The sequence below is a fragment of the Pseudophryne corroboree genome, chromosome 9 (assembly GCF_028390025.1).
Source record: "Pseudophryne corroboree isolate aPseCor3 chromosome 9, aPseCor3.hap2, whole genome shotgun sequence".
NCBI lineage: Eukaryota > Metazoa > Chordata > Amphibia > Anura > Myobatrachidae > Pseudophryne > Pseudophryne corroboree.
In genome coordinates this window covers 224,056,138-224,071,523 of record NC_086452.1, presented here as the reverse complement: position 1 = coordinate 224,071,523, position 15,386 = coordinate 224,056,138, and the positions used below count along the sequence as shown (strand labels likewise).

Below are 15,386 nucleotides of genomic sequence, written 5' to 3'. Positions count from 1 at the left end.
AAAAACCACGGTTAGGTGGTATATACAATTATGGACGGGCTGCCGAGTGCCGACACAGAGGTAGCCACAGCCGTGAACTACCGCACTGCACTGTGTCTGCTGCTAATATATAGACTGGTTGATAAAGAGATAGTATACTCGTAACTAGTATGTATGTATAAAGAAAGAAAAAAAAACCACGGTTAGGTGGTATATACAATTATGGACGGGCTGCCGAGTGCCGACACAGAGGTAGCCACAGCCGTGAACTACCGCACTGTACTGTGTCTGCTGCTAATATATAGACTGGTTGATAAAGAGATAGTATACTCGTAACTAGTATGTATGTATAAAGAAAGAAAAAAAAACCACGGTTAGGTGGTATATACAATTATGGACGGGCTGCCGAGTGCCGACACAGAGGTAGCCACAGCCGTGAACTACCGCACTGTACTGTGTCTGCTGCTAATATATAGACTGGTTGATAAAGAGATAGTATACTCGTAACTAGTATGTATGTATAAAGAAAGAAAAAAAAACCACGGTTAGGTGGTATATACAATTATGGACGGGCTGCCGAGTGCCGACACAGAGGTAGCCACAGCCGTGAACTACCACACTGTACTGTGTCTGCTGCTAATATATAGACTGGTTGATAAAGAGATAGTATACTCGTAACTAGTATGTATGTATAAAGAAAGAAAAAAAAACCACGGTTAGGTGGTATATACAATTATGGACGGGCTGCCGAGTGCCGACACAGAGGTAGCCACAGCCGTGAACTACCGCACTGTACTGTGTCTGCTGCTAATATATAGACTGGTTGATAAAGAGATAGTATACTCGTAACTAGTATGTATGTATAAAGAAAGAAAAAAAAACCACGGTTAGGTGGTATATACAATTATGGACGGGCTGCCGAGTGCCGACACAGAGGTAGCCACAGCCGTGAACTACCGCACTGTACTGTGTCTGCTGCTAATATAGACTGGTTGATAAAGAGATAGTATACTCGTAACTAGTATGTATGTATAAAGAAAGAAAAAAAAACCACGGTTAGGTGGTATATACAATTATGGACGGGCTGCCGAGTGCCGACACAGAGGTAGCCACAGCCGTGAACTACCGCACTGTACTGTGTCTGCTGCTAATATAGACTGGTTGATAAAGAGATAGTATACTACTAATATTATATATACTGGTGGTCAGGTCACTGGTCACTAGTCACACTGGCAGTGGCACTCCTGCAGCAAAAGTGTGCACTGTTTAATTTTAATATAATATTATGTACTCCTGGCTCCTGCTATAACCTATAACTGGCACTGCAGTAGTGCTCCCCAGTCTCCCCCACAATTATAAGCTGTGTGAGCTGAGCAGTCAGACAGATATATAATATATATAGATGATGCAGCACACTGGCCTGAGCCTGAGCAGTGCACACAGATATGGTATGTGACTGACTGAGTCACTGTGTGTATCGCTTTTTTCAGGCAGAGAACGGATATATTAAATAAACTGCACTGTGTGTCTGGTGGTCACTCACTATATAATATATTATGTACTCCTGGCTCCTGCTATAACCTATAACTGGCACTGCAGTAGTGCTCCCCAGTCTCCCCCACAATTATAAGCTGTGTGAGCTGAGCAGTCAGACAGATATATATAATATTATATATAGATAATAGATGATGCAGCACACTGGCCTGAGCCTGAGCAGTGCACACAGATATGGTATGTGACTGAGTCACTGTGTGCTGTGTATCGCTTTTTTCAGGCAGAGAACGGATTATAAATAAAACTGGTGTGGTCACTATCAGCAAAACTCTGCACTGTACTGAGTACTCCTAATGCTCCCCAAAATTAGTAAATCAAGTGTCTCTCTAATCTATTCTAAACGGAGAGGACGCCAGCCACGTCCTCTCCCTATCAATCTCAATGCACGTGTGAAAATGGCGGCGACGCGCGGCTCCTTATATAGAATCCGAGTCTCGCGATAGAATCCGAGCCTCGCGAGAATCCGACAGCGTCATGATGACGTTCGGGCGCGCTCGGGTTAACCGAGCAAGGCGGGAAGATCCGAGTCGCTCGGACCCGTGAAAAAAAACATGAAGTTCTGGCGGGTTCGGATTCAGAGAAACCGAACCCGCTCATCTCTAAGTACCATGCCATCTCTCTCTATATGCTTCCATACAGTGAATGACTGTAAGCACTCTGATTGGTGTATAACTGTATCCATCCACCAATCAACATGCTGACAGCCATTCACTGTCTGGCTGCAGTCTACAAGACAGGTAGAGAATGCTGCCTGGCCACTCTGCATAATTTACAATCAGCAGCCAGGCCGTATTCTCTACCTGCCTCACATGAAGCTCCAGGGGCACGTTTCCATGGGGCAAATTTCCCCCGACCAGCCCGCCCCTGCTCGAAGGCCCCCAGTATTGTGGGGCCCTGGGCAGCTGCCCACTGAGTATATATGTTAAGATGGCACTGGATATTACCAACTATTGATTCAGTTTTCTTGCACATTGGCTACTGTTCTGTAGTCAGAAACCATTTTTCTCTAACGTCCTAGTGGATGCTGGGGACTCCGTAAGGACCATGGGGAATAGCGGCTCCGCAGGAGACTGGGCACAACTATAAAGAAAGCTTTAGACTACTGGTGTGCACTGGCTCCTCCCACTATGACCCTCCTCTAGACTTCAGTTAGATTCTTGTGCCCGGCTGAGCTGGATGCACACTAGGGGCTCTCCTGAGCTCCTAGAAAGAAAGTATATTTAGGTTTTTTATTTTACAGTGAGATCTGCTGGCAACAGACCCACTGCAGCGAGAGACTAAGGGGAGAAGAAGCGAACCTACCTAACAGGTGGTAGTTTGGGCTTCTTAGGCTACTGGACACCATTAGCTCCAGAGGGATCGACCGCAGGACCCGACCTTGGTGTTCGTTCCCGGAGCCGCGCCGCCGTCCCCCTTACAGAGCCAGAAGCGTGAAGAGGTCCGGAAAATCGGCGGCAGAAGACTTCGGTCTTCACCAAGGTAGCGCACAGCACTGCAGCTGTGCGCCATTGCTCCTCATGTACACCTCACACTCCGGTCACTGATGGGTGCAGGGCGCTGGGGGGGGGGGGGCGCCCTGAGGGCAATATAGGACACCTTGGCTGGCAAATCTACATCATATATAGTCCTAGAGGCTATATAGATGTAAAAATACCCCTGCCAGTATTCCAGAAAAAGCGGGAGAAGTCCGCCGGAAAAGGGGCGGGGCCATCTCCCTCAGCTCACTGGCGCCATTTTTCCCTCACAGCTCCGCTGGAAGGAAGCTCCCTGGCTCTCCCCTGCAGTCTGCAAGCTACAGAAGGGTAAAAAAGAGAGGGGGGGCACTAAATTTAGGCGCAGGATATATATATATATAAAAAGCAGCTATAAGGGAAAACACCAGTGACGTGCGGTGGGGTGAGGCAGGTGAAGCAGAGCCTTTCCTGTCATACTAACGTTTGTGCAAGAGTTTTTACTGTATAAAGTATATGAAAAATACCAAAAATATATTTGAAATATCTTCTTTGCATTATTCTAATAATTTTTATAGCCAAAACTCTGGAGTAAATAGTCTATGGCAGGTGAGGCAGTGCCTCACCTGGCTAACTTTTCCGCACATTTCTGACCAAAACTCAGCAAATTTCCAGGAGTTTTTACTGCTGCACCTGTGTATAATGCCCAGATGTACGCTTTGGCTCATATATTGTGTGTAAATTTGGGTCTGGTGCTAGTCAGTGCCTCCTGAGCTATTTAGCTCACCGCACGTCCCTGGAAAACACTCATTTATAGTGGGATCCCTGTGTTATATAGCGCTCTGGTGTGTGCTGGCTTACTCCCTCTCTGTCTCCCCAAAGGGCTTTGTGGGGTCCTGTCCTCTGTCAGAGCATTCCCTGTGTGTTTGCGGTGTGTCGGTACGGCTGTGTCGACATGTTTGATGAGGAGGCTTATGTGGAGGCGGAGCAGATGCCTGTAAATGTGATGTCACCCCCTGCGGGGTCGACACCTGAGTGGATGGTGCTGTGGAAGGAATTACGCGACAGTGTCGACTCCTTGCATAAAAGGTTTGACGACATACCAAATGTGGGACAGCCGGCTTCTTAGCCTGTGCCTGCCCAGGCGTCTCAAAAGCCATCAGGGGCTCTAAAACGCCCGCTACCTCAGATGGCAGACACAGATGTCGACACGGATACTGACTCCAGTGTCGACGACGATGAGACTAATGTAACTTCCAGTAGGGCCACACGTTACATGATTGAGGCAATGAAAAATGTGTTGCACATTTCTGATGTTACCCCCGGTACCACAAAAAAGGGTATTATGTTTGGAGAGAAAAAACTACCAGTAGCTTTTCCTCCATCTGAGGAGTTAAATGAAGTGTGTGAAGAAGCGTGGGCTTCCCCTGATAAGAAGCTGGTAATTTCTAAGAGGTTACTAATGGCGTACCCTTTCCCGCCAGAGGATAGGTCACGTTGGGAAACATCCCCTAGAGTGGATAAAGCGCTCACACGCTTGTCAAAGAAGGTGGCACTACCGTCTCTGGATACGGCCGCCCTGAAGGAATCTGCTGATAGGAAGCAGGAGGCTATCCTGAAATCTATATATACACACACAGGTGTTATACTGAGACCAGCTATTGCTTCAGCATGGATGTGCAGTGCTGCAGCTGCATGGTCAGATTCCCTGTCAGAAAATATTGATACCCTAGACAGGGACACTATATTGCTAACCGTAGAGCATATAAAAGACGCACTTTTATACATGAGGGATGCACAGAGGGATATTTGCCGGCTGGCAGTGGACAGGTGATGCAGATTCCAAAAGGCACATGGAAGTTCTGCCTTATAAGGGTGAGGAGTTGTTCGGGGATGGTCTCTCGGACCTAGTTTCCACAGCAACAGCTGGGAAGTCTACATTTTTACCCCATGTTCCCTCACAGCCAAAGAAAGCACCGTATTATCAGGTACAGTCCTTTCGGCCCAATAGGGGCAAGCGGGTTAAAGGCGCGTCCTTTCTGCCCATAGGCAGAGGTAGGGGGAAAAAGCTGCAGCATACAGCCAGTTCCCAGGAGCAAAAGTCCTCCCCCGCTTCCTCTAAGTCCACGGCATGACGCTGGGGCTCCATAGGCGGAGCCAGGTACGGTGGGGGCCCGTCTCAAATATTTCAGCAATCAGTGGGCTCGCTCACGGGTGGATCCCTGGATTTTTCAGATAGTATCTCAGGGGTACAAGCTGGATTTCGAGACGTCTCCCCCCCCCCGCCGTTTCCTCAAATCTGCCTTGCCAACCACTCCCTCAGGCAGGGAAGCAGTGTTACAGGCAATTCACAAGCTGTATTCACAACAGGTGATAGTAAAGGTACCCCTACTTCAACAAGGACGGGGTTACTATTCCACAATTTTTGTGGTACCGAAACCGGACGGTTCGGTGAGACCCATTTTAAATTTGAAATCCTTGAACACATATATAAAAAAATTCAAGTTCAAGATGGAATCGCTCAGGGCGGTTATAGCAAGCCTGGACGAGGGGGATTACATGGTATCACTGGACATCAAGGATGCATACCTGCATGTCCCCATTTACCATCCTCACCAGGAGTACCTCAGATTTGTGGTACAGGATTGTCATTACCAATTCCAGACGTTGCCGTTCGGTCTATCCACGGCTCCGAGGGTCTTTACCAAGGTAATGGCCGAAATGATGATACTCCTTCGAAAGAAGGGGGTTTTAATTATCCCGTACTTGGACGATCTCCTGATAAAGGCGAGGTCCAGAGAGCAGTTGTTGGTCGGGGTAGCACTATCTCGGGAGGTGCTACAACAGCACGGCTGGATTCTAAACATTCCAAAGTCACAGCTGGTCCCTACGAATTGTCTACTGTTCCTGGGGATGGTTCTGGACACAGAACAGAAAAAAGTGTTTCTCCCAGAGGAGAAGGCCAAGGAGCTGTCATCTCTAGTCAGAGGCCTCCTAAAACCAAAACCGGTGTCGGTGCATCACTGCACGCGGACCCTGGGAAAGATGGTAGCTTCCTACGAAGCGATTCCATTCGGCAGGTTTCATGCAAGAACCTTTCAGTGGGACCTGTTGGACAAGTGGTCCGGATCGCATCTTCAGATGCATCGGCTGATAACCCTGTCTCCAAGGACAAGGGTGTCTCTGCTGTGGTGGCTGCAGAGTGCTCATCTTCAAGAGGGCCGCAGATTCGGCATACAGGACTGGGTCCTGGTGACCACGGATGCCAGCCTTCGAGGCTGGGGGGCAGTCACACAGGGAAGAAACTTCCAAGGACTATGGTCAAGTCAGGAGACTTCCCTGCACATAAATATTCTGGAACTGAGGGCCATTTACAATGCCCTAAGTCAGGCAAAACCCCTGCTTCAAAACCAGCCGGTACTGATCCAGTCAGACAACATCACGGCGGTCGCCCATGTAAATCGACAGGGCGGCACGAGAAGCAGGACGGCAATGGCAGAAGCCACAAGGATTCTCCGATGGGCGGAAAATCACGTGTTAGCACTGTCAGCGGTGTTCATTCCGGGAGTGGACAACTGGGAAGCAGACTTCCTCAGCAGGCACGACCTCCACCCGGGAGAGTGGGGACTTCACCCAGAAGTCTTTCAAATGATTGTAAACCGTTGGAAAAGGCCACAGGTGGACATGATGGCGTCCCGCCTAAACAAAAAGCTAGAAAAGTATTGCGCCAGGTCAAGAGACCCGCAGGCGATAGCTGTGGATGCTCTAGTGACACCGTGGGTGTACCGGTCGGTTTATGTGTTCCCTCCTCTTCCTCTCATACCAAAGGTACTGAGGATAATAAGGAGAAGAGGAGTAAGAACTATACTCATTGTTCCGGATTGGCCAAGAAGAGCTTGGTACCCGGAACTTCAAGAAATGATGTCAGAGGACCCATGGCCTCTACCGCTCAGACAAGACCTGCTGCAGCAGGGGCCCTGTCTGTTCCAAGACTTACCGCAGCTGCGTTTCACGGCATGGCGGTTGAACACCGGATCGTGAAGGAAAAGGGCATTCCGGAGGAAGTCATTCCTACGCTGATTAAAGCTAGGAAAGAAGTAACCGCAAACCATTATCACCGCATATGGCGAAAATATGTTGCGTGGTGTGAGGCCAGGAAGGCCCCAACGGAGGAATTTCAGCTGGGCCGTTTCCTGCACTTCCTACAGTCAGGGGTGACTATGGGCCTTAAATTGGGTTCCATTAAGGTCCAGATTTCGTCTCTATCGATTTTCTTCCAGAGAGAACTGGCTTCACTACCTGAAGTTTAGACTTTTGTTAAGGGAGTGCTGCATATTCAGCCCCCTTTTGTGCCTCCAGTGGCACCTTGGGATCTCAACGTGGTGTTGGATTTCCTAAAGTCACATTGGTTTGAGCCACTGAAAACCGTGGATTTGAAATATCTCATGTGGAAAGTGGTCATGTTGTTGGCCTTGGCTTCGGCCAGGCGTGTATCAGAATTGGCGGCTTTGTCATGTAAAAGCCCTTATCTGATTTTCCATATGGATAGGGCAGAATTGAGGACTCGTCCCCAGTTTCTCCCCAAAGTGGTATCAGCTTTTCATCTGAACCAACCTATCGTGGTGCCTGCGGCTACAAATGACTTGGAGGCTTCCAAGTTGTTGGACGTAGTCAGGGCCCTGAAAATCTATTTTTCCAGGACAGCTGGAGTCAGAAAGACTGACTCCCTCTTTATCCTGTATGCGCCCAACAAGTTGGGTGCACCTGTTTCAAAGCAGACTATTGCTCGCTGGATCTGTAGTACGATTCAGCTTGCACATTCTGCGGCTGGACTGCCGCATCCTAAATCAGTGAAAGCCCATTCCACGAGGAAGGTGGGCTCTTCTTGGGCGGCTGCCCGAGGGGTCTCGGCTCTTCAACTTTGCCGAGCAGCTACTTGGTCGGGGTCAAACACGTTTGCTAAATTCTACAAGTTTGACACCCTGGCTGAGGAGGACCTAGAGTTTGCCCATTCGGTGCTGCAGAGTCATCCGCACTCTCCCACCCGTTTGGGAGCTTTGGTATGATCCCCATGGTCCTTACGGAGTCCCCAGCATCCACTAGGACGTTAGAGAAAATAAGAATTTACTCACCGGTAATTCTTTTTCTCGTAGTCCGTAGTGGATGCTGGGCGCCCATCCCAAGTGCGGATTGTCTGCAATACTTGTATATAGTTATTGCTTAACTAAAGGGTTATTGTTGAGCCATCTGTTGAGAGGCTTAGTTGTTATCATACTGTTAACTGGGTATTGTATCACGAGTTATACGGTGTGATTGGTGTGGCTGGTATGAGTCTTACCCGGGATTCAAAATCCTTCCTTATTGTGTCAGCTCTTCCGGGCACAGTATCCTAACTGAAGTCTGGAGGAGGGTCATAGTGGGAGGAGCCAGTGCACACCAGTAGTCTAAAGCTTTCTTTATAGTTGTGCCCAGTCTCCTGCGGAGCCACTATTCCCCATGGTCCTTACGGAGTCCCCAGCATCCACTACGGACTACGAGAAATAGAATTACCGGTGAGTAAATTCTTATTATCTGATAGAATTTCAGATTAGCATTAGGCTCAATACCAGTATATTGGACCCCACCACCACCCACCTCTGCATTTATCCTGTATGGAGCTTTTCCACAGCTCTGAGTTCAGACTCTCCTATCTTTACCTACTAGTCTGGAAACCTGCAGTGTGCACCCTTGTTCCACAGAGCATGTTGATAACCCAATCTCCAAGATCCGAGTCGGGATCCAAGTCTGACTCTGGGTTTCCCACCTTACTCAGATCCCAAAACGAGCCAAAATGTCATCCTCCCATTGTCGGATTCTTGCAGGTTGTGGGTCCCTGGTGATCTGCGCCACTTCACTCCTGCTGTGGAGCTTGTATAGTGCAAACATGTCTTTGGTCCATCCAGGGGTGCTGTGTTGTCATTCCAGGGGTACTACTGTGTTGTCCATCAATGGGAAGGAGTTGTTTTGTGCTTCAGGGGTGCTTTATGTGCTGTATATCCAGGGGTGCTGCAGTGTTGTCCATCCAGGGGTGCTGCAGTGTTATCCATCAATGGGCTGGGGCTGTTTTATTCCTTCAGGGGTGCTATCCATGCTGTGTTCCTCCAGGGGTGCTACAGTGTTGTCCATGCAAGGGTGCTCTGTCAAACTAAGGGTGCAACCCCAGTGATTTAAAAAAGTAAAGCTCAAAAAATGTACAACAGAATTGTAAAGTTATATATATATATATATTCAATAAAGAGCCAGCACCTCCAAATAGCTGCAAACGTATTTATGCATTAAAAGCATTCAATTCCAATAAAGTGCATAATATTCCACAACAAGCAGAGGATCATAGTGAAGTTAATACTCATTATAGATGCCAAGGTAGTCAGTATAAGTCCTCATGCCCATAACATCCCTGAATCCGACAGCTGTTTTTGCGCTTCCATTGCGCCTTTCTCAATGATTTGTCAATCCTTGACAAAGGCGCAATGGAAGCGCCGAAACAGCTGTTTGGAGATGCTGGCTCTTTTTTGAATATTTGTAGCACTGCATATGTGCCTGGCACTCCTGTGAGATGAACTTTTAATGTGTGCAGCTGTGTTTATTTATATATATATATATATATATATATATACAGTATATACAGTGCTGTAGGCGGCACTCTGATGGAAATAATATACAACAGCAGGTTTGCAGCAACAACATTTCAAAGTTTATTAACTTCGTCCTCAGGTTAAAAAAATTTACAAACACACATACAGTACCTTATATCCCCCCTCATGTGCGATGAGTTCCGGCGTGGACACGGCGTTCCAACGCCCACAAATGATGTCATCATGCCGCCCCGCCTACCAGAAGCGCCACACTGAATAAAAACAAAAGATACAAATACAGCAATGAATACAGAGTTACAAAACATTTAAATGTAACAACATGACATAAAAGCAAATGCAGAATGGGTATAGATGCAGTTACTTTACAGTGCGGTATATCAAATCATCAAGTTATATGCATTATCAGCTCAAAAAGAGCCGAAGTGACACCAAGACATGTTACAACCCTACAAAAAACAATAAAGTCCCAATGACTCATTGAGACCTTTTGGTGCAAGAGTTTGCAGCTTATGAATCCATTTGGATTCCTTCTGCAATAACCGTAGGGACCTATTCCCACCTCTCAAACTAGCAGGTTCATGATCAATGATGATATATTTCAAACATGCTATGCTATGTCTGGCATGTGCAAAGTGACGGGACACCGGTTGGTCACTCGTCCCAGTTTGAATCGCCTTTCTAATGGCCAATTTGTGACTGGCCATACATTCTCTCAATGTACAGTCGGTTTTGCCGACATAATGAAGTCCGCATGGATAGCTAATTAAGTAAATAATGAACCTGGTAGTACATGTTAGTCTGTACTTAATGGTATATTTCCTCCCACTAAAATGGTGACTAAATGTACTCCCAGTAAGGAGTGATCTGCACGTAGTGCAGTCAAGACACCTAAAACATCCCTTGTGTAAAGACAAAAATTTATTCTGTTCACTTTGAGTCGAATGCAACCCAGTCACATCAGTTTTGACCACCCAATCACGTAGATTTCGTCCTCTCGTATATGTGGGCATAATGGCAGTACCTGACAGATTCAAGTTTCTATCAATCTGTACCATAGGCAACAGGGATTTAGCAGTCTTAGCATTCGTCCTACTGTTGGTATTAAAGTGATTGACCCATGGTAAACGTGTATTAACAGTTTTTTTCCTCTTTCTTAACTAGAAGGGCTTCCCGATTCATGTTAAGAGCTTTCTCCTTGGCCTCCAATAACTTATCCAGAGGGTATCCCCTCTGTCTAAATTTGGCTATCATGCCATATCTATATATCCTATATAATAGCCCAGATCTGTCACTCTGTGACTGTGTGGATAATGGGGGTCATTTCGAGTTGTTCGCTCGCAAGCTGCTTTTAGCAGCTTTGCACACGCTAAGCCGCCGCCTACTGTGAGTGAATCTTAGCTTAGCAAAATTGCGAACGAAAGATTCGCAATATTGCGAAAAGACTTCTCTGTGCAGTTTCTGAGTAGCTCGAGACTTACTCTGCCAGTGCGATCAGTTCAGTGCTTGTCGTTCCTGGTTTGACATCACAAACACACCCAGCGTTCGCCCAGACACTCCTCGGTTTCTCCAGCCACTCCCGCGTTTTTCCCAGAAACGGTAGCGTTTTTTCACACACTCCCAAAAAACGGCCAGTTTCCGCCCAGAAACACCCACTTCCTGTCAATCACATTACGATCACCAGAACGAAGAAAAAACCTCGTAATGCCGTGAGTAAAATACCTACCTGCATAGCAAATTTACTTCGCGCAGTCGCACTGCGGACATTGCGCATGCGCATTAGCGACTAATCGCTCCGTTGCGAGAAAAAAATAACGAGCGAACAACTCGGAATGACCCCCAATGCTGGGCGTGTACAAAAAGGAGAACAGAGTTGCCTTAAAATGGTGCACAATGCTACATATAAAACATAACTTTTAATTAATTTATTATTTACAAAACAAACAAACTTGCGAAATATAAAATGAGAGGACATATACAAGTGAAATAGTTGGAAAAAGTGTTTAAAATATGACTCTCCGCGCACAGGGAGTCCGCCGTGCAAAAAGTTTGTGTGGCTATTTGTTATGGTATATCTATGTATTCATAACCATATTATTTCATAGTAAATGCCATGTAGTATTGATATTGCTTAATTAGCAATGATATATGTAGCGCTGTTTACAGTTGTAGATCCTCTTGAAAATATATAAATGTATCAAAACACTGTACGAGTCTTGTGTGTTTTAAACAGAAAACAGATCTATGTAATCAGAAATGATTTCACACTATACATTTCTTGGGCATGTCAATCTCTCTCTATCATTGAGATGGGTAAGGGGAATACTAGTGTCTCTAGATCTGTTGAGATTCCCACAATGGACTAGTCACGTTAGCATGTAAAAGTCTAGCCTGTATCTCCATATAGGTCTACATAGACTCATTTACATGTGGTATCCAATATGAACCACTGCTCAAATCCTATAGAGTTTTGTATTACCATCTGTCACTGTTTATGACCATATGAATTTAACTCTCTCTGGGAGCAGAACATTCATAAGGCCACACATATGATGTTACATAATCAGGATCTTATGTGACGGTCCATGTGGGTCAGGTCATCCCCTATATGATATACTCTTTAATAGATATCATCCAGTGAGATCCCGCTGTTTCTCACACTTTAAATGGTGTACCAGAGAGAATCAGACATGTATGACTGCAGATATTTATCAAGTGATACTTTGTGTCCGTAACTATGTACAAATGATACAATTCCCAAGTCAAAAATGTTTTGTAACAATAGAGTCAATATTACTTAATAACATTCCTGTTAGATAGTTTTGTATAAAGTAACATGTTAAAGAAGCAAGTTAAGAAAAATCACAAGGCATGGCTAAATCTCTGAGTCTATGGCATGCAAAACCAAGCCATACATGGCGGGATATAGCAAAGATGTATGTGGACACATCTGTACTATAATTTATATAAGGCTGCTGGTAACTGGATATTACTACTAGCTCAGTAGATCCTGTCTGCTGTTTATTGTTCAGCGTGCTGGTGTTGCAATTTTTAACTATTTACACATTCAATATTTTAAACATGAATTTTAAACAACATATCTTTCTGAATTGAACCGTCCCAGCTATTGCAGCTGCATAACCATACAGCTTATGTTTAAATACATATCATGTGTATAGTTGGAAGTTCAGTATCACAGGATCTTTGGCTCACAGAGGTACATAATAGCTCATATCTGACTCCCATATAGTTCTAATCATGTGCTGGTTGCTGTCCCAGGCTGTGCCTTCTAAGGTTCCCGGTGCAGCTTATCAGTGCTACAGATCATGCTGTTGAAAGAGTTATTTCATTGAAAAGTGCCCTCCCGGGATTGCATGTTTGCAGTATTACTACATATACATAGATTTACACGGCGGACATCATGTGCGCAGAAACACCTGACGCACGTTTCGCAAAAGCTTTTTCTTAAGGCTCTTGACAAAGGCGCAATAGAAGCACCGAAACAGCTGTCGGATTCAGGGCTGTTATGAGCATGTGGACTTATCTTTACCACCTTGGCATCTATCATGAGTATTACTTCATTATGATCCTCTGCATGTTGCAGACTATTTTGCACTATTTTTGCACTTTATTGGAATTTAATGGTTTTAATGCATAAATACGTTTGCAGCTATTTGGAGGTGCTGGCTCTTTTTTGAATGTTTGTAATACTGCATATGTGCCTGGCACTCCTGTGAGATTAACTTTTAATGTGTGCAGTTGCAACTCAGTACCTGTGCTGCCGGCCTGGAAGCCCCGAGATGGCTAATGTAACGGATAGAATGGGTGATATCACGGAGGGTAATGTCTGGACGCTGAAACAATGTAAAAGGTGACAGTGCTGTGCAGTGCAGTGGGTGTGAAGTGTCACTGACCCTGCACAGAACTCTCACCTTTTACATTGATTCTGCCAGTCAGTCAGTTCTGCCAGACAATCACTATTGTTAGCGCTATTGTCCCAACGCGCAGCATTACAGGGAAGTAGACGCACTAAAAAAACTACAGCTCCCAGCAGCCCTTAGTGTATCTCCTTCCCTATAATGCAGTGCGTTGCGACAACGGGGCTAACAATAGTGACTGGCTGCTTTGTGAGTCTCCGGGAAAGCCACTGCCAAAGAGAGGACAGCAGCTTAGCTGTTTTACAGGAGGAGAAGCAGGAGAAGCAGGAGTAGCATTACCAGCCCCACCCTCACTCGCAGTACCTCCGGGCCCCATCCGCGGCACCCCCACACACACCCCTCCATCACCCGCGGTGGCTCCGGACCACCTCCCCCACCCGCAGCACCCACCCCCACCCATGGCACCACTGCACCCGCCCCTCCCCCACCCACGGCACCCCCACAACCGCTCCTCCCCCACCCATGGTGGCTCCGGACCCTCTCTCCCACCCGTGGAACCCATGCACCGATCCCTCCCCCACCCACGGCACCCCTGCACCAGCCCCTCCCCCATCCACGGCACCCCTGGACCCCCTCCCCCATCCATGTCTCCCCTGCACCTGCCACTCCACCAACCACAGCACCTACTAGGCGATTCATCAGGCCCTGCATGCACATTCACACCATTGGAAGGGGCTATGACCCCTTAACCATTGCACGCTCACTGTCCGTGCAATATTTAACCACTCACATAATCATGATTGGAGGTAATACTCCATATAATAAAAAATATTGCACACCACTAGGGCGTGCAAGGGTTAAGGGGGTGTAGCCCCTTAGGATGGTGTGAAGATCGCCCGTAGGTCGCGATGCATCACCTTATATATATATATATATATATATATATAGTGTTTATTTAGGTGCTCTACCCCAGTGTAATATACTATTATTTTTCTGTGACACTGCCAGTCAGACCGCAGTGTATCATACATGAATTGTGTGGCACTGTAGGTGTTCTGGTCCCAGGTGTACTGCACTGTCAATCCAGGGGTGCTCTGCCAAACTAGGGGTGCGACCACAATGCAAAAAGAAAATGAATGCCACAATTATAGAATTGGAAAAAATTAAATAAAAAACTATATATATATATATATATATATATATATATATATACATATACATACATATTTAGTTTTGTGCTATACCCCAGTGTGCAACTGTATACTATTTTTTTTCTGTGACACTGTGGTCTGACCGGCAGTATTATGCATGTATTGTTTGGCACTGTAGGTGTTTCGTTCCCAGGTGTGCTGAGTTATTCATCAAGGGGTGCTCTTCTAAACTAGGAGTGCAACTCCAGTGTAAAAAAACTTAAAGACATATATTTTTTTGTGCTATACCCCAGTGTACTATACTATTATTTTTCTGTAAAATAGACCGCAGTGTATAATCATACATGTATTGTGACCCTGTAGGTGGTCCGTGCTGTGTCCATCCGTCAAGGGGCTTGTCTGTCAATCTAGGGGTGCTCTGCCTGTCTGGGGGTGCCCTGCACCAGTCTACACAAAATAAAAGCTAAATATATAAGAAAAAAAAAATGGAAAAAAAAATTATATATATATATGACGAAAGGTGTGAATAAAGACACCTGAAACGTTGAAACATTAATCGGCCTGGTGAGCTGTTGCATTTATTGAAAATCCTTTGGAGTGCCGCCCATTACATTACCTTGTCTACATATATATATAAATATATATGGGTGTGGATTATTGCATCGACAGTTTGTAGGTTGATAATGTTTGAGACGACCACTATAGGTCGACAGGGTTGGAAAGTCGACAGGGGTTCTAGGT

At 46.0% G+C, this 15,386-nt stretch overlaps 1 long non-coding RNA gene across 1 annotated transcript in view; it reads right to left on the bottom strand.

Moving 5' to 3' along the window:
- The window catches only part of LOC134956911 (uncharacterized), a 206,267-nt gene that overhangs the window by 160,496 nt on the left and 30,385 nt on the right, over positions 1-15,386 (bottom strand). The window contains exon 2 of the long non-coding RNA XR_010186286.1: positions 9,770-9,870. This is a non-coding gene — a long non-coding RNA (uncharacterized LOC134956911). The remainder of the gene's footprint in view (positions 1-9,769; positions 9,871-15,386) is intronic.